At 39.3% G+C, this 19,823-nt stretch overlaps 2 long non-coding RNA genes across 5 annotated transcripts; one reads left to right on the top strand and one right to left on the bottom strand.

Annotated features, from left to right (window-relative positions):
- Nucleotides 1-6,778: 6,778 nt before the first annotated feature.
- Nucleotides 6,779-19,552, bottom strand: LOC122967466. Of its 4 annotated transcripts, none has more exons than XR_006398602.1 (4): nt 19,425-19,552; nt 16,786-16,931; nt 8,252-8,364; nt 6,779-7,124 (listed from the first exon to the last, which is right to left on the bottom strand). It is a non-coding gene; the product is annotated as an uncharacterized LOC122967466 (long non-coding RNA). The 4 variants fall into 4 exon arrangements; XR_006398603.1 differs by lacking the exon at nt 19,425-19,552 and adding an exon at nt 17,412-17,426; XR_006398604.1 differs by lacking the exon at nt 19,425-19,552 and adding an exon at nt 17,247-17,261.
- On the top strand, nt 8,374-11,405 carry LOC122967467. The gene is made up of 2 exons (XR_006398605.1): nt 8,374-10,833; nt 11,131-11,405. It is a non-coding gene; the product is annotated as an uncharacterized LOC122967467 (long non-coding RNA).
- Nucleotides 19,553-19,823: the final 271 nt, after the last annotated feature.

Genomic DNA, 19,823 nt, shown 5'->3' with positions numbered 1-19,823 from the left:
TATCATTGTGCAGGACAACAGCCTGAGTCATTTCCAAAACCACAAGAAATGTTTCAGTGTGAACAGATTTCCCTCCTTAGTTCCAACTAACAATTTGCCAGTTAATGAGTGGTTCTATCATGAATCTGCCTAAACTGAACTAACAGGACTAAAGTGTCCAAGCATTAACTTTCTTCCTGACTGACTTTAACTGAATGTACACCAAATAAATCCCATATTAATTAATTAATGACAAATCATGTTGATGCAGTAATGGAGTAATCAGATAATACAGTTCAAAGTAATACACTGCAAATATCAGTTTTATGCATTTTTTTTAATTTCATTGTTTTGTTATTTTCTGCATATTGCTCAGTGATAACAGCAGTAGGTAACTTTGCATGAAACATTTTGTCCAAATTATTAAAAAGACATGAAGACATTTTCTATTAACATTTGAAAAGTGACTTGGGACGTTAAATTTAAGTTACAGTGACTGTAAGTTGTTTACAGCCCTGACACTGAGATGAAAGCATTCATGCTTTTCTTCCTTTAAGAAAATCTAATTTCCTTGAACTTTCACAACACAGAAAGTTCCAATGAAGCTTCTCCCATTTCTGCCAAAATAAATAAGGTTTTGATTTTGAACTTCTCGGATACACAGAAACATCCCAGCTGGTGGGATGGAATGTTTTAGCTGGTTGAGTTAAAACAGCTGATTCAAAATATTTTACATATTTTATAAGATGATTATATGTTTTACATGTTAATTATTAATCTGTAAAGTAGCCTCTGAAACATAGTAAAGCAGAAGGAGAAGGAGCATAAAATGGAAGCACTCAAGTAAAGTTGAAAATTTACTTATTACATCACTGAATCCCAGTAATGAGAGTGTTAGCGTTAAATATAAAAACACAGTAAATAAAATCATTGGGTAATCTGAGAACCAGATTGGGAATTTTTACAGCATCAGAAGTGAAAACAAAGCCCAGTGCATTTTAAAACACAGCATTCATTCATCTGATGCTTCTAATACATAAAGAATGATTATAAAAAAGAAATTTATTTCCAAAGCAACTGGAATATTAAACATGAAATTGCAGCTTATTTTTCTTTTATTCTCACTTTTATCATTACTCCAGTACTCTAGAAAACATTTTATAATAATATAAAATAATATTTATGTTAATGTTATCATGATCGAACCAAACACATTACAAAAGATGAAGCGTCACACTTTTTCACACCTAGCCTCACATATTTGTTCATACACTTATCTTAAAAAGTTACAGCCAGCTGTGCTCAGGATATAGCAAGAAGGTTCTCATACAAAATTTTCTCATGTATTTTAAGTTAGGTATTAATAAACAGTGAGTCAATATAACTTACTATTTCGAACATCATATATTGTTGATCTAAGAAAAAAAACCCAACAACCTTTCTTTATTTCCTTTATTGTGTCCAGGTTTCTTATTACATATTACACCTGTATCAAATTACACCTGCACACAAAAAGTGAGTGAGCTTTGGCAGTAAATAAGAAGCTATGAGTTTTATTATACTCTTCCTCGTTGGCACCATGTAATCAGGTGTCTTTGTTTATGTACCATCACAGATGTGTTGATAATACTGGAATCCAGTCCAACACACATGACGAAAGTATGTTGATTAAGGTAAATAAATGAAAGGTGAGTAAGTGGCTCAGAAAACACATTGTAATTGTACAAAGGAAGGAACTGAGTTTGAGTCAGTTCAGAATGTACATAACCTGTATACCACAGATCAACCCCTGGTGTTAGTGCTGTTTCATGTGCATTGATCCCTCTGTAGTTGGTTCAAGTAGCATTGTTCCAGTTTAATTCACATTGTAATGTAATATAATATAATAGAATATAAATGTAATCTCACCAGTCTAAACCTATATCACAGTTGGCACTACCAGCCATATGACCAATGCCATTATTGGCCAGAGAGACCCCTACTGGAGACAGACCTTCCTATTCCCTGATCCCAACAGCAGCTTCATGCTTGTGCAGGACTGGAATTAAGCACAATGTGATCCATGAGGCAGGTGTGAACTACTGGGATTATTATGTGCCACCCAAGTGGTTGCAGGAGCCGTTAACCAACTGTACAAATGCAACATGCTGCATGAGGGTTTTGTCAAGATCTACTACACTTGTTAGACTTACAACTGAGCTGTGGAGAAAAATGACTCCTTCCAGGAAATGATGACTAGTATGACAAAAGTATAACTCATATGTACCACAGTTGAGGTTGATTATCTTTGATTGCCTTTTTCTGACGTCTGACAGCTGTTATCCACATGAAATATAAAAGTAAATCTACCAGCAAGGAAAAATATGATTTCGTCATTTGTATAACTTTTAACTAAGAAAACTATTTGTCCCTTTGTCTTTTGCTTTTGTGTAACCAAACTATTTACTAAAAGGAATGATTTGGTTCTAATTTTGAAGGGGGAAAAAAAATCAAATCAGCTTGGCAGAAACTTCTTTGGTCAAGTTTATTTATTAGAGCGCTGCACGACACACTGTAACAATGCTTTACATAAAAAAATACGTTTTAAAAACACACAAAAAAAACCTCCAAGATACATTGGTAGAGTTTACACTCTGATTTGGAGACCTCCCAATGTCCCTGGAGAGGACTACCCCTCAATGACCACTAGACAGTGTAAATGACCAGCAACACCTATCTTTTGCAGTTAATCAGGTCAATACAGTTGTTTTTACATGTTTGGTTTAATGGTTTAATGGAATAAAATGTGGCACATTAAGAAACGATGCCTCACCAAAATACATTTTAGAAGTTCCCATCTCTAAAGGTAAAAACAAAAACCCTGCAGTCGTGCTAGTGGCTCAGTGAAACTGTACTGTGGTTTGAGCTAAATGCTACCATCTGTATGCCAAGAGGCTCACAATAATAATGCTAACATGCTGATGTTTAGCAGGTGTTTGCTATGTCAACTGTCTTAGTTGATTGTGTTAGCATGCTAACTTTTGCTAATTAGCACTAAACACAAAGTACAGCTGAGACTGATACAAATGTTATTTTTGCAAATATTTGGTCAAGTTAAAGTTGGAAAGTTGAAGGGGCCCTGTTGAGTTTTCTTGTAAACAAACAAAAGTTATGTTTACATTCAGTGTTACTCACCAAAATGTAATTGTGTGTATCCTTGAGGTCAAACAAAAGTGTTGAATGCATTTCTTACCTCATAAAACACTTGCAAATCAGATGTTTTAAGTATTTTAAATTCAGCATTGTTTACATTCATGTTTACTAGCTTCCAGTCGTCTTCTTCTCTGCCTTTGTTGGCAAGTTTCTTGGTGCATTACAGCCACCTTTAATTTTCATGAACTTTTCACTAAGGGGAATGATTCTGCTCTGTTTTTGAAGGATACAAATAAAATCTCTTGCTCAGTTTATTTTTTCAAGCATTGCTAAACAAGAGTATTACAAAAATAAATGACATTTTAAACACATACAAAACAGGACATTCGTAAAGCGTCCTCTCTGTCAACCAACTTCTCGAAGTTGAAATCAAGACAGAAGTGTCTTAAGCTTCCTTAATGGCTGGTCGCTAATTGCTCTAAGAAAACATTAAATGTTTATCTTAAAATATAAAAACCAGTAAGACAGGGTGCTTGACTGACATGTCTGTCACAGTCAGCTGAGATGTAAAAACTTAGCCATTCTGGCTGCAAGATGGTGGCAAACCAGAAATGTCACTCATTGAAGGTTTCCTTCAGTCTACCTATACCATCAGAGTGTCCTCTATTAAGGTGTCAGTATGATTCAAGCACAGTGCCTGTTGGATTAATGATATATTAACAATTTTTGTAATTTTACAAAACTGATGTTTGGTCTGGTGTGCAGAGGTGTGAGGGTAGACAGGATTTGAATTTCTCTCTCAAGCTTTCTGTCACAATTAGTTGCAAAACAACAGTTTTAGTCCTTAATTTAGAGATTGAGACCATAATGACACGTTGAAAAGTCAAAAAATTATTGATGTAGTATTTGTAGAGAGAAGTTGGTGCTTTTTGAATGGGAGTCTCGAGGAGCCAAGGAATTTTTGTAGCCAGCATCCGATGGCATTGACTTCAGCTTTAAGCTGTGGTAGTTGCCACTTGGTGTTGGCATTCAGAAACAGCTATGAACGTGGTCAGACAAAATGATGTGCAAGCTCTATCCTGCTTGAACCAAGATGATCTTGTTCAGTTGTTTTGGCCTTTTAGTCCAGTCTGGAAAAGTGTCATTTTGTTTATACAGACTGGACTTTTTAATGGACTTTAGCTCTATGGAGCTTTTTAGAGTGTTTTAGCTCATTGTTTTGTTGTACATACCGCAAACTTAGATAGACACTTGTGACAGCATGTTGGAGGTAATAGGTTATATACATACATACTTATATATATATATGTATATTTAATATTAGATTGACCCCCCCCCCCCCCCCCCCACACACACACACACTGCCATGCCTCTCCTTTACCCTTTGCCCTTTAGGCTCTTCTCTGCAGAGTCAGAAATACTGTATCCCCCCCACACCCGCTCAGGCATTCAGCTATACGCCCCTCTGAAGTGGTTGGATGGTATATCTGATGTCAAGAGCAGAGACTTGCAGTTTGTTGCTGTGTTCATGTAACTGCAACATGTGTTGCCATTTACTGCAAATGAATGATTGATGCTACCATTTCTTTTGTTCAACAGGAGTCCTGTAAAGATAAGGTTAAAAATTAAGCATTTAATAAGTCAGTCAAAGGAGAGACCTCGCCAGCAGGACATACGTACATGCATGTGTGTGTGTGTGTGTGTGTGCTTGTGTGTGTTTGTTCTTTCACATAGTGATACCAGGGGGACATTCCTGGAACCACAGCACACCTGTTTACACAGGTCACATAAGCTGTGAGTTACATCACATGTGCACACCTTGACTGTCTTATGGGACACTATGCTGGTCACATGTTGTTGTAGTGTAGGTCACAATGCAACAACAAAATGGCCTAATACACAGTGAGTACTGAAGGTACAGCTCCCTCTTGTGTTCACTTTTGGTTACAGTATTCAAAAATGAGAGAGATCATAACTAAAACTGTAATTATTTTTTATATGGAGATATATTTTTACTTTGGTTAAGCTTGGAAATAGAATACAGGACTAAATTATTAGTGTACTGCATTGTCTTGAATCAGTGTTAACACTCACTGCACAGATACATTTTATTTTCTATTCTATGTCTTAAGTTATTACAACCATGCTCATATTGGCTTTACATCCAAACCTTGACAGCAAGGCTGTGAGTGAAAGCAGATGACAGGCTAATCTGGGAATGTGTTGGTGCGACAAGAAAAAGAGTCTGAATTTACCCTCTGGGACTGGATTAGAAGAGCAAAACCGACAGCTGATGGTAATGATATCTGTTTGTCAGTGTATGTCTGTGAATGTGTGTGTGACCACAGACTTCTCTCTTGACCACTCTGTGCATGACCCATCACCTCTCACATGGTTTCTCTAGGCAGTGCTTAGCTGAATACCTCTCAAGAAAGTTTCTGTCGATGCATGTTGTGGAATTTACTCCATTCCTCAACTTACTACTGACTGATTTGCAACATGTTTGCTCACCAAAACATATTTTAACCTGTGTAAAATATATATTTTAACCATATTTTGTTATGAGATTGATTTGTCAAATAACGGTTTCCAAGGTAAAAAATGAACTTTCAAATTAAACTTTTAAGGCAACATGGACAAAAGGTCTTTAAAGTGCTCAGAAAAGTGGAAATTTGAACACTTGAACATTCCTACTCCAACTGCTGAGGAAGATCTTGTGATACGAATGTTAAGATGACTTATCCAATACCTGAAAACTCAATCCTCTTTTCTTTTCCTACTCTGACAGTCATAATAGCTCCAATTAAATAGTATGGTATGGCTATTAAGTAATTACACTGGACAAAAATAGTATGTTCTGCAACTTTCACTGAACCTGCAGATATACATCTATCTGTGTGTGATAATAAATATATACAGGTAGTTCAATCATACCACTGTATGTCAAGAAAAAAACCTCCACATTCACATCAACTGCATACTCTTTGAAAATGTGCAAGATAAGACATATTTCACCATGTCCATGTTTCTCTACTATCAAACTAGAAATATGTGGTTATATATCAATTTTCCAACTGTGTTCTGCTCAGTAGGTCTACATATCTTGGTCACAATTCTTAAAATGTTATGTGCTCATGTAAAAAAAAATGTCTGGTGTATCTTTTAGCAGATTTTTTACACCCTCAAATATTGGTGGATAGGAGGAGGATGAGGATGAGGAGGGTACATAACCAGGCTAGCTGTTTCCCCCTGTTTCCAGTCTTTATGCTAAGCTAAGCTAACCAGTTGCTGGCTCCAGCACATATGTACTGTACCAACATGAGATTGGTATCACTCTTCTCATCTAACTCTTGGCAAGAGAGAGAATAAGTGTATTTCCCAAAATTTCTAACTACTCTTATAATTTACTGTTTGGGTTTTCATGCTTTTCCTTAACAAGTCTTACCCACTTATGCAACTTGTGATTTTGAACAGGAATATGAGTTTAAAAGAAAATTAATGAATCTGTCATGTTGTTTCATTTCAGCCATGGGAATAATAATATATATACACCCAAAAACAATCTAAGAAATACAAACTACACACAAGAAAGTGACTTCTCCAAACAGCAAAACAAATAAGGCAAAACATAAAAAATGTAAAAAATCACAATTTGTTTTTATACGAATTATTTTATACTTTTATTTCCATTTATAAGTATTCATCTCAAGTCGACAATTTACATTACAGCCCATCGGCTCTACGGAATTGTCTACAAGTCGATGTACTGTAAGTCAGCCATAGAGGGAGAAGGGGAATGGCGGTAAGACTGAGGGACGCCAGATAAGGCTAAAACAGGGGGGAGGACAGGGGAGGAAACTGGTTACTGCCGCCAGATCCCAAACTCAGCCCGAATCAACACAATGTTAGTCACACCATGATCATCCTCATCATCACTGTCGTTGTCATCATTCAGTCCAGTGCTGTTGTGCAGAAGGGAATGCTGGGAACTTGGAGGATTCAGTGCAGTGGACCTAGAAAAGAGGAGAAAGAGGTGAGATATGAGAAGGTGAGAAGGAAAGGAGTGTGGGGAAATGTGCTTTTAGGCTCTAGCTACACTTTTTTATTAATAACTGTTTTGTTATCTCAGTGCTGCTCGTATTGTGATCAGATCTCAATAAATGAATAGCTAGGCCGGGCTGGCCATGGATGGGCATCAGTCATTTTTAAATCACTTTTTGTGAGGGAAGATTTGTTTGCTACGCTACTACTTGTAGTTTTTGCAGCACTTGCTTAAGCAGGTAGGAAGAGGTGGAGTTGGATGATCTTTCAAGTTGGCTGAGATCTGATCACAACAGAAGCCAGTCCACCTCCAGACGTGGTCTGGACAATCCGATCGCATTCTAATAACAATGTGTTCTGAGTGCATTTACACCTGCATTAACATGTGTTTTTCCTTAAAAATCAGACAGATACAGGTCACATGAATGGAGTCTTAGTTCAAAGTTGCAGTCCAAAAGCATCACTGTGCTTTGGTCTTGTTTGGCTGAATGGACTCATTTAGTCTTGCAGAACAGTGTTGTATTTCTGGTTTTGGTTTTACTTCCACCCTAATACAGTTGAGGTGAATGGTATTTCATTGGAAGCTCTCAAACAATTGGAAAATAACTTGAGAATCCAGTCGACACGATAACCCACAGACATTTCTGTGAACTGTTTTTAATGGAACGACTTTCTAACAAAGTTTTTCAGACACTAATGAATCAAAACTTGGACAACTTAAACCAAAACTATCAGTATGGTGAGATACCACTGAAGTGGTGAAAATCATTTTTTATCTTTTGTAATTTTAGTGTACCAACCCTTTAAAAACTTCTCGCAGCATTTTGACTTGTGATAGTAGTCATGACAATGTGACAGTGAACCAACATGCACAACATCAGGACCCTGAAACTGAAGCAGCTAAATGGAAATCAGCCATAATTAATTTTATTATTGACACATTTTCTTTTCCAACTGTGACATGTGTCAAGATTTCAATCAGTGTTGACTGAATGTTCTTCTTCAAACGAGGCATCATGCTACAGTATTTTATTAAACCCTAATTCAACGCGCTCGCTGCTGACCATGAATGAATCAGCAAATGATGTAACATGCTTACATTTGAGGTTGTGGGGGGCGACTCCTCATGACGTCCCCTCAGCCGCACTCTTCACACAAGCAGCAAAGGCCTCCATCAGATCTTTGCATCCCTCGGCTCCCTTCTCTGCCACACTGGAAGAAAGTTTAATGACAATTAGATCACAGTCGATTGCAGTACCTTATGATTTAAAAACGGCTGTCGCATTTCAATGTCACCTTCTCAAACAAATGGCACGTGGCTTGGAATAGAAAACAGAGAGAGGAATGGCAGAGAGAGAGAGAGATTTAGTCTGGCTTTTGTCAGCAGTAGTGGACTGGACTAAGTCCCAGTACAACTAATTCTGTTGACAAAACAGATGCTTGTTTCATGTGCTAACAGATTTTAATGGAAGAAACGGCAAAATTAGAGTAATAGCAGAATCACCATAGTCTGATTCCTCTTTCTCCCTCATGATGAAGGAGGATGGATGAGGATAAATAAATGAGGAGATGTGTAAAGGATCACTTAAAAATGATTTTCCTGCTTTTGAGGATTATATGAACTAAAGACTAATACTGTCAAGGTGACAAGTGTCCTCCCTCAATGCAAGATCTCCCTCACCAAGTTTGATCAAAACTACTTTTTATTTAGCAACAAAACAAACATATCCATTGAAATGGATTCTAGGAATTCACTCTGTAGCTGATTAATGAAAATCAAATGAGATGTGTTGGCTGACAAAGAAAGAAAAATGAACAAAAAGGAATGAAAGGGAAAGAGACAGAAAGGGTGAGTGCAGGCTGAGAGATTATTTCAGGCTCCCATGCAGGAGCAAACACAGCAGCCGACACTGCCACAGAGCATTAGGGTGATGAAGCGAAAGGGGGGGAGGAAGGGAGGGAGGACGGGAGGGAGGGAAAGAGACAGAGAAAGAGGGGGCAGAGGGAGGAGTGAGGAATACAGAAAGCCCATCTGTTTGGTAGGACACCGGAAAGGGAGGTTGCGTGATAATGCAGAGATGACAAGACACAGAGGTAAAAGGGTGAGCCCACAGGAGGAGGGGTTTCATGTTACGTGAGTGTGAAGCCATCCTTTAGCTCCTCCCATCACTTTATGATGTCTACACTTCCCTCTGTTCTGCTTTTCCTCCATCGAAGAGCAGGTCTCCTAATTATTCATCCTGACTTTTATCCAATATCTAGAGGCCTTAAAGGACAAAAGCTGGTAATATGGTCTTTTTGGTCTTTTTACAGGATTCGTTGACATTAAGAAAAATATAGAATAATACTAGCATGATCCCTTTAAATTATAACCCTGTAGATTTTCATGAACTCAAACCCCATTTGATACCATCGGCATATTTTCAGTAATAGCCACTCAGTTGATTGACGGTCAGTAATTATCTTTCTAGTAGTAGTAGACAGTAGTTTTGATCATTAGTGGCAGAGTCCACCATTCTCACATCTTCACATCCATAAGAGATTCATAGCACATACATGTATGTATGTTGCTGTTTGTAATTTTGCAATATTATTGATATCGACCTCCCTGTTTACTGTTCATTCTCCTACAGGTGTATCAGAGCATGAGGTGTATTAAGTTCCTGCTAATGCAAACTGAACACTTGCTATGTTAAATGCATTCAGCTGGGTGGCTTTTATTGTGAAGCAGTCACAGAAAACCTGCCATTAGTCACTGAGGTCAGTTAGAATAGTCGAATCAAATCAAACATTTTTGGCATTTTTTGATAGCGAGTCAGCCTTAAATACTGCAGGGAGTAATAAAACTCCTTATCTCCTTTTATGTGCCCTCTGTTGGGTGGAAAACTACTCGCACTGTGTGCAGCATGAAATCAGATTGCAGTTGCTCCTAATATGATGGAAAAAGGCAGATTATTGACTGACTTCTTTAATAAAAACAATATGAGTTTGTTTGGCTGCACTATAAACAGATGTAACAGTTTATGCTCAAGAAGCATTTGTTGCCCCCAGAGTTCTGGGACCTGTAGTATCACACTACAGTTTCATTTTCAGCCCTGTTCGATCACTCCAACACACATTTGAATAGAATAAAGTCTATTCCGTTTTCTCTAATTCTAAAGAGTGTGGAAACCAACACTATCACATACAGTGTCACAACCATTTCAATTTACTAGTTGAGTTACATGGGGCCGTCTCTGCAGCTTTATCTCTTTGTATTGTGGCTGGGTGCCTGTTTGTGATGTAACACACAGCTGGCCGCTGCAGATTATCACTCAGCACTTTACTAGGAGGGACGGAGCGAAGAGGGTGTATTGCTTCGTGAGTGTGCCATAGAGGCAGAGGGTGAGTGAGGAAACGGGAGCCATTGCGTTTGCGTCACTGCAAGCGTGCATCCGGAGTGTGTGTGTGCCAAAGACAGAGTCAATGGGTGCTGATGACCCAATATCAGTGCTGCAAAAAGTCTAACCCCGAGGGTGTGCAGTCAGATAATTCTGCCACAGCACCACTCGATCACCACAACACACACACGTATGTATGTACTCCTCATTTTCAATCCCAAGAGCAGCTGACTGCAACTGAGGTGGATGGAGGAACCATATCGACTCAAAGGAAACTGTCATTCCAATGTCATCTAAACCCGTAAGATCTTTTATTATGTAACACTGAAAACAGAAGCCCTGTCTCAGCATTGTCATGTACAAAAATAGAGGAAGTGAGAATTGAAGAGACATATAAGGGCTGTGAATGGGGGCTCTATTCGGATTTGTATTTTTCAAAAAGTAGCACGGCTCTGTTTCATCCTCTATTAAAATTCTGACTTTCTTTTAACGAGAATATCATTAACCCTCAGGCTTTGCTACAAATTAATCCAATTCCACATTTTAAAAGCTACACAGCCCTAATTTGTACTCATACATGTGTATTGTGTTCACACAGGGGGATTACAGAGAGCATCAGTGCAGGGCGATCAGATGTGCAGGCAGAGGAGAGAGAGGAGCCGATGACATCACCACCAGCATAGCCATCACACAATCTCCTGAGAGAAAGCACGACTCTTTAGCAAGGTCATGTTACAGGGTCATGGGGCAAAACTGGGTTGTCATGGCAACCTGTGGCAAGTCTCAACTCAGGCCATGAACGTTTGGGTAAATCCAGACTGAACACTTATAGTTGCAAAAACAGGAAGCTAATAAAGTTATTTGTAAATTGACTATCGTGCACTAGTTGCATCCTGACGCAGTGACACAGCATGTTCAATTCTGACTGATCAACACTCAGGCCGGGTGGAGAGTGATGTCGTCCTGTCTTGGACACAATCAGGAAATGAGGGTTGAATTATTTAGGCTGTTGGCTGGAGTCTGTCCTCAGGGATGAACATGCATAATAGATCACTGAGCAGGTGCGGCAGTAAAAGATGATGTAGAAGGCAATCATTAGTCAAAAAATCATGTGATTAAGGCTGAATGTGCCATGTTATTATCGGATGAGGAGCTGAGGGTCCACAAGAGAGCTGAGGGTCCCTAAGTACACAAGAATCAGTAAAGTTTCCTCTTCTTAGAACAGTGGTTCCCAATCTTTTTGGCAGTTGTGATCGATTCACAAATGACTGATTTTCTTTCCTAGTTTAGTTTGAATAATTTGTAAAAGGCGTGAAAACCCAAAACTCATTGTTCAGAAAAAAATGAATGTTTGAAAACAGAAAGCAGAAATGTTCTTTTGCTTAGTTTCTTCTGCTTTCTCAGCCTGTTAATGATCTCATGCCTACTCACATTTAACTTGTGACTCCTTATGGGGATCCCTAACCCCAAGTTGGGAACCACTGCTTTAGGAAGCAGGAAGGTTGCTAAGGTCTACCCTAGCCCCATTTGTGCTTTTCATGTATTACCATTACATTTGAACAGTTTTTTAGAAAGATATATAACTGTCAATCCAAACGTTATATAACACTTACCGTTGTTCTGAAGGTTTGTCATAATCCTCAAGGACACTTTGAACTATCTGGATGAAAAACTATTCTATTTGCCACACAATAAAAAAGGTATTTTCCAAGTTGCCACTATATTTCCTATCCAGGTAGCTGAAATGACGTGTCAATACTCATTTTATTACATTTTTTTAATGTTACTTTGTATGAAAATATAAAATAATACAGTGTAAAATCAATATAGACAAATATAGCAGATGATAAAATGGACATGTCATTTCCAGTTACCATGTCTGTTTGGATTTGGAAAAAGTGGAGATACTTTGGAAATTGGTTAAAAATCTCACTTATTATGCAGAAGACAGAATATTTTGTTATCCAGATGGTCAGAAATGCTGTAAGTGTTCTGGAAGATCACCTGGTGTTTATTTTTCCCAAAATCAGACACAGATGATGTAAGTTTCATGTCAGTACCTCTGGTTGGACTGGATACTCTTGCAGTTACAAGAATAGCTTGCAGTTAACAATATTTGTTAACCACACTGAAGGAACTTCCAACAGATCTGACAAGATTCTTCAAGTGACACAGAAGTGCAGAAGATCAAAGAAATTATAACTATAATGTCTGTTGACTACTAGGATTCATGATAGATGGTGCAGCATATGGGGGTTTGAGGAGGACTGGTGCCAGTCTGACACAACTATAGTACAGCACTCAGATTACTGACTTCTGCTGAGTCACCAAATTCCACAATGGAAACTAGCGTAGTTCCCACTAGCAAGAATGTATAGTACATGCATGTCTGCACATAGAACTACAGGCAATCAGTAACAGAGAGACGGAGTGTGTGTGTATGTGTGTGTGTCTATGAAGGGAAAAGGAAAGGGGTGTGTATGTGTATGTATGTTAAACTCATGAAAGAGCCTGGAGTCTCAAAGTATACAGGCTTACCACCAATTAACATGTTAGCTATAGGCGCTTGAACATGGTAAATATTAGCAAAGAACTGACGGTTCACTAAGTCACATAAATGGGCACTATGGATCTATTTGTGTGTGTGTGTGTGTGTGTTTGTGTATTGATTATCCTGATTGACTATTTACTGCAAAAAAAAAATCATCCTGCAATAGCATTTCTGTCTTTAATTGAGTCCTAAAAATCATATTTTCTTAAAACTACTGAGAAAAAAAATCAGCCTGCACAACAAGAATGTTTTAAGCTGTTTTCAATAGAAGAAAGAATTTTCTAGAAACTAGAAAAAGTAAGGCTGGTCACCACATTAGAGTAAATACAAATGAAACTAGAAACTAGAAAATACTGGGAACAAGTTGAGTTGCTTTAAAAAAACAAATGAAAATATTCTGACTGCACTGCATTCTTTCACTTGTTTAAAGAAAGTAAGATTTGACTTAAAGGACATTTTTGCAGAGCAGATAATGAAACAAATGCATTTGTTGGACTATTTGAGTAATACTGCTCTAGCATTTTTCCAGCAGCTGGAGGTGCAGAATTATTCACCTCTACACGTAGCCAAAAACCTTAGTTATTGGGATTATAGGATTAATCAAATGACTGACGTAAAGGTAAAAATATTGCACATGTAATGCAATACATGTAATATATAATACTGTCTGTTAGACATACTTATAGCCTGTTGCATATACTTCACTTTAGTGTGACTTTGCGAGTGTGACCTTGACAAGGTCATAACTTCCACAATAAAATAAAATCTTTAAAAATGAAAAAAAAACCTCCCAGCCTGAAATGTATACATATATATAAAAAACTGTCCTAAATCCACTGGAAAAACTCGAAATTTGACTTTGGGCAAGTATTAAGAGACGTTTATCACCACCACATGGGTGCCTAAAGCCAATATGGCCGCCTCTGTATGACTCTGAATGTGAGGCTGTCTGCTTATTTGGCTGTCCTTAAAAGAAGCGAGTGTCAGGTCAAGCAGTAACGTGATCTATAGCAGGGAACATGTCATGGTATCCTACATATACATTGTCAGTCATACATACTTCTATCCATGACTTTTCTAAAGCCGCTGACTATAAATACACAGAGGTTCTCGTATACATTACATAGGCAGCCATGTTAAATCTATAGTTACGTTGGAGTGTGGCTCGGTTGGAATAAAATGGAAAGACCAGACAGGTCGGCCGCGTGTTCTGAAACAACAGTTCCTCGGTGCTTCAGTTTAGCAGCTGGTAATATGTAGAAGCATTCATCACATCATTGGCCACATGCAGAGCAGGAGGCATTGTCAGAGGGGCAGCTGAGTATCTGAATCTGAACACACTTTCCCTCATGCAAACCTAATTATATAAATAATTACAAAACCTGGATCCAGATGTTGCACTTTTATAATGATCACCATGCCTTCAGGGCAACATGTCTCCCATCTTCTTAATCGAAGTTGAATTGTTAGCTTGCCCCAGCAGATTTTAAAGACGTTCACTTGAATGGCACTTAAGATGGCAGTATCCAAAATAGAGGTCAATGACAGCATATTAAATTCACCACTGGTCAAAACAAAACAAAACTTTTTGGAACATGGTTACCTTGCAAAAGATGAGCAGAGACTTGGTTTGACAGTTGAGGTATTTCTAGCTGACAAATTAGACCAAAGTTGTGTTAAAACATTTAAACAACCATTGCCAGCTTGGTCAAATGATAGATGATAGAAATCAGAGTTATAACTCCTGAGTTCAAATGTCTGACTAGCAGGTCTTTATCTTGATTTTAATTTGTCCAATGGGCCACGATGTGAGTTTGCTCAGGTTTGATCCTGAGCCTGTTGGACAAGGATCCAAAATGAGCAAGGTTAAGTATGTGATTGTATACCACTGTGGCCCTCAGATTAACACTTGCAGCTTAACATGTATGGCCCCATTTGCAAGTGCTGGTGCCTCGTGGCTTTCCACTTTTCAAGGTCATAGGTTCAGGTTCTCCTGACACCAGCTCTTTGTGAGAAAGCCCACATACAATAAGGTAATCACCTGAAACTATGATATGTTGCATGAGTGACCAAACACCCTATTACCGTAAACCTATTATACTGTCATTTTAAACACCCTGTAGAGTCCCGACCTTGACCAGAGCTCCCAGATAGACCAACTTGCACTTTTACAAGCTGCAATAAATGGCACCGCTGCTCAGCATGCCTCCACTGGGACTGAGAAGAAAAATGTGGCAGCTTCAAATCAAGAGCAGCTAAAGTTATTTATCAATGATGGATCAGTTTTATTCATATAACCTGAACATAAAGCTGTCAAAGATTCATTTAGACATTCTTATCTAAAACTAACTATCAAGCCTGTTGATTCAAAACAAAGTTCCACTTGTAAATTTTTTACACAAGATTACCCAATCACCCACGCCTTCCCTGCCCTGCCAGCCCTCCCTCCTTCACCTCAACTTGCTGTCTTATCTAAAAGCTTCACACACTCACCGCCACTTTATCATGGCCTAACAGCCTGGCTGGAATAGGCTGGACAGCCTTTACTATCAAAAAAATTGTTTATCTTGCTCAGTTATAATGAATAAGAACAGAAAAAGGGAAAAATTACGAAACTCAAACTATTCCCCAAGCATTCAAGACTGTAAAGATACTAACAAATTGCTCATGATAATCCATTTGATTAGAGTTCAAAGCCCCAGCCTGGCTGCCATCTACAAAAAAAACCCCTATCTGTCAAAATGGACTCAAGAGGAGGTGTGGAGGGTTGATGGTAACTGTATGTAGAGATGTCCAGCAAAGTGTCATGTCCCTGAGCTGCACACACACCGAGCGGTCATCCATGTTGTTCTGTGTCTGCTGAAAATGTGTGCAACAAAAACCCAAACCCAAAAATATCCCTGAGCTGGTGTCTCTGACCGTTGACACAGCAAGATGCAAGAAGTGACAGCGGTGACGAACAGAACGAGCTAACGCAAGGTTTTCTGGGTAGGGAAGGGTAGTGACGTAAGCAGATTCCCAGCCTCCATCCATGCGTACAGGCGAGCATCAAACATCACCCCGCTGCCACATATCATTAACCCCCAAATCACTCTCCCCTAAATTGGGTACCCAAAGTTTTCATAACCTTTACCCCTGCACCCTGCTAACATGTCGAATTCAGTTACATTTCAACACGCGAGAATTCAGATCCAATTCATTCTCTCTTGGTGGCTTTCAGCGCCAACCACAGTGTCCTCTGAAGAGACTCCATTTTAGAATGGCGCATTTTAGGATGCTGCGGTCCTCCAATTTAATCGCCAACCCCTCCCTGTTAGCCCTATGCATTGTTAAATCAGCTCAGAATTTTTTTGCATTTCTGCTTCAAACTTGAATGCGATGCTCCCTTTCTTTTTGGCTGTTACATAGCTTGTTAGGTAACGTTCAAGCAAATCGACGACTGAAATAATCTGGTTTTTGCTCAGGGCCTCTCTACCTTCAGATGATCTCTGAATATAGAGCAGAAGACAAGCTTGAATGTTTGAAGGCAAGCCTTGAAGCCAGAGAAGAACTTGCAAAACCTTCAGAGGTGGACCAATGATTGCAAGAGCTTGTCAGAAGGACTGAAGGACTGTTCTTCACTGAGGGTTGTGCAAAAGAAGAAGAAACACATTTAGTCTTTTTCTTTTGCACATCTCTTTGCACATGCACACCATCACCTACCATTTGTCCAGGTCAGCCTTGATGCTGGCACAAGCAGCGGGGACGGGGGCCTCAGCAGGGGCAGCGGCGGTCTCGGAGTCCGACATGTCTGTGGTGCTCTGTGTGTTGAGGGTGCGTGTCCTGTCCTGTTCCTGTCCTCCAAACGCCTATGGATCCGAGCGCCACCAACAGAGAGAGAGACAGAGAGACAGTGGAAATGAGAGTGAGTTGGTGAAAGGGGAGGGCGCACAGGAGGAGGTGGGAGGAGATAAAACATGTGACAGGGCAGCACACATGTGTACACAGAGGTCGGGGGCGGGAGGGGGACTCAAAGGTGAAAGGGTAGTGACCCAAACTAAAGTTCAGAGGTAGAAGATTGGGAAACACATTCCAGAGATAGCAGGTTGGAAGGACAGAGGAGGGGAAGTAGGAGCTGTTGAGGTTCCCTTGATGTCAGATTCATTAAGTGGTTTGATGCTTACAGTGCTATTGCAATGCCAAGAGGGGTTCTTGGTTCCTTCCCAACTGTACAACTCAGGCACAGACACATTAGCTTAACACTGAAGTCATTGAGACATGTGATTAATGCCAGGCTGAATATCTGCTTATCAAATACTAAATGTTTCAGTAGAGGGGGAAAGACTCACATTGGCTTGAAGTCAGAGTCATACGTTTCAAAGCCCATGCACAATGTGATGGAATCAATTAAGTGCCGTGTGTGAGTGTGTGTGTGTGTGTGTCAGGGGGTGGAACATGATGGTAGTGGAAGCCAATCCTTCAACATGATCTGTCCATTGAGTTGTGCCACCTAGTGGCAGCTTTGTGCATCAGGTTTTAGCATCTTGATGCTACTGCAGTCTTCCTCTCAGCACATGGCAGCTAGCTTCAAAGGTCAGGAAATGTAATGCAACAAGGGTGAGCAACAGAAGCAACATGATTTTGGGCTAAACAAAGTGGAAGGACATTTGTCTTTCAAAACTGACTTTTATCATTAGTAAACAATATACTTATATATTGCATTTATTCAACACTGTGCAGCATGGGAGCAGTGGCCACATTCAGCCATATGTCCTTGTCTGAACAAACCCAAAGTTTTTCCAAGGTCACAGAAGATGACTCAACAAGACATCTCACAAAGAGTTTTGAGCCCAACAGCTGCAGGAATGTGATTTTTAGCTCAGTTTTTTTGGTAAGATTTTGTGCTATTTTCTGCTGAAGCCCAGTACCCACTAGATTTTTCATCTTGAGGCCCATTTATGCACCATTTGAGAACATGTGTGGAATATTGATGGCCACCAAACTGAACAGTTTTCAGTATTTCCTACCTTTGGAAGAAAATGATTCATATTAAACTGTTGATGGCCTCTTCATATTCAATGCAATATCAATGCTAAGAGCACCACACATGGAATGAATGCAGCTCCATTTTATTAGATTTCTGTGCAAAAACTCCACAGTGTATATTAAAACATGGAAAAGTTGAGGCAGAAGAACATTTGCATCCCTGGGATTTTGATTTTGATTGCTGGCTCTGTGGAGTAACCTCTACTCACCTTATTTTGCAGAAATAATGCCACTGTCCTCATACATAAATATGTTTTGTTCTACAAATAAAAGTAAAATCTGCATGCTGTGAAAATTAGGACCTAAATATGACTGTAGATTATCCATTACTATTGCAACAAATTACTTACACTTGAGTAATGTTACATCCATCACCATGCAGACATTATGCAACAAACTGCACCAGCAGTCTGAATGCTGCAGTATGCTGCTCTATTTCTTTGCACAAACTGTGAAAACAGGTAACTCCTTTGCAATGTTTGCACTATGAAATAAATCTCTGATGATGAACACATTTATTCACTTCCCAAAGACACAAATCCCTTTTAAAATAAACAAACTAAAGTAATTTAACTAACTTTTCCTGGCGTGTCTCAACCAAACAGCTTTTTGTGATTTGTGGCCATCATTCCCCCTACTATTTACCTGCCAAAGGTTGTACACGAGACTATGAATTATGGTATATGCAGTCCTCAGTGAAAATGCTTGTGTTACCTGCCAAAGACAATTTTAACGCAATCCACAATCCACTTTAATTGCATGGCCTCTGCTGTTTCCTAAAATAGTGCTAGCTGCTCATTCATATTCAAAAAAGAGAGAAAAAAGTGTGCAGTGTCTAAATTACATTAGCATCAAATGTCAACCAATTAACTCTGGGTGGAAAAACCTCTTCTTCTCACCTTCTCTTGCAGAAATAATGCTTAGTAATTCAAAATTTCTCTGGCAGAGGACACAAGACAAAGCTAGAAATCATGTACAGTACAAATTATGACTCAATGGCAACATAAAATAGAAAAATAACTGTTAAAGTAATGCTTTGTGTGTAATATATTTTGAATCACTGTTCTATTCATCAAAGTACATGGTGTTCAAATCATGCTGGTTGTATGGAAATAAACTTTTTAAACAACAAAGAGCTTCTCTGGGAAGCATATAGAAATGTGCTTTAATGGGAAACCCATTCCTCACCTCTTTGTGAGTCCATGTGCACCAGGACACAAGAAGGAACACCATGTACTTTAAGTAACACAAGTGGTTTCCTGTGCAGAAACCCAGCATATGAGACTGAATTCATCAAACAATGCCATTATTCCTACCTATCTGCAGATGGGACGTCTTGGTCCTGAGTAAGACAGCTCAAAAGTGGGTCTAAGTGTGTGCAGGAGTCACCAGAAAATGCCAAGGGGGCTCAGTGTGCTGCAACTGCTCTGTAGTGAATGTGATCTCACTGAAAGGGGGTGTGTTGCTGTGGTTTATGGCCGTGCATACATGTGTGTGTGCATGTATAGTGCCGGGGGGTAGGGCTGAGAGGGGGAGGGGGGAGACAGAAAGAAAAAAAAGAAAGAACCACAAGGAAGTTTAAGCCAGGAGGGTGACAGACTACAAAAGAAGACACTCCCGTTTGAGATTCCATGAGGGTTGACATAGAGCTAAAGAGGGGCAACATGTGTAACATATATGTCTGCCTGGCTGCAGTGCACTGCAGCAAGGTTGAC

Source organism: Thunnus albacares, chromosome 17, assembly GCF_914725855.1.
Source record: "Thunnus albacares chromosome 17, fThuAlb1.1, whole genome shotgun sequence".
In the NCBI taxonomy this organism is placed as follows: domain Eukaryota; kingdom Metazoa; phylum Chordata; class Actinopteri; order Scombriformes; family Scombridae; genus Thunnus; species Thunnus albacares.
This window is presented reverse-complemented; position numbering and strand designations above follow the sequence as displayed.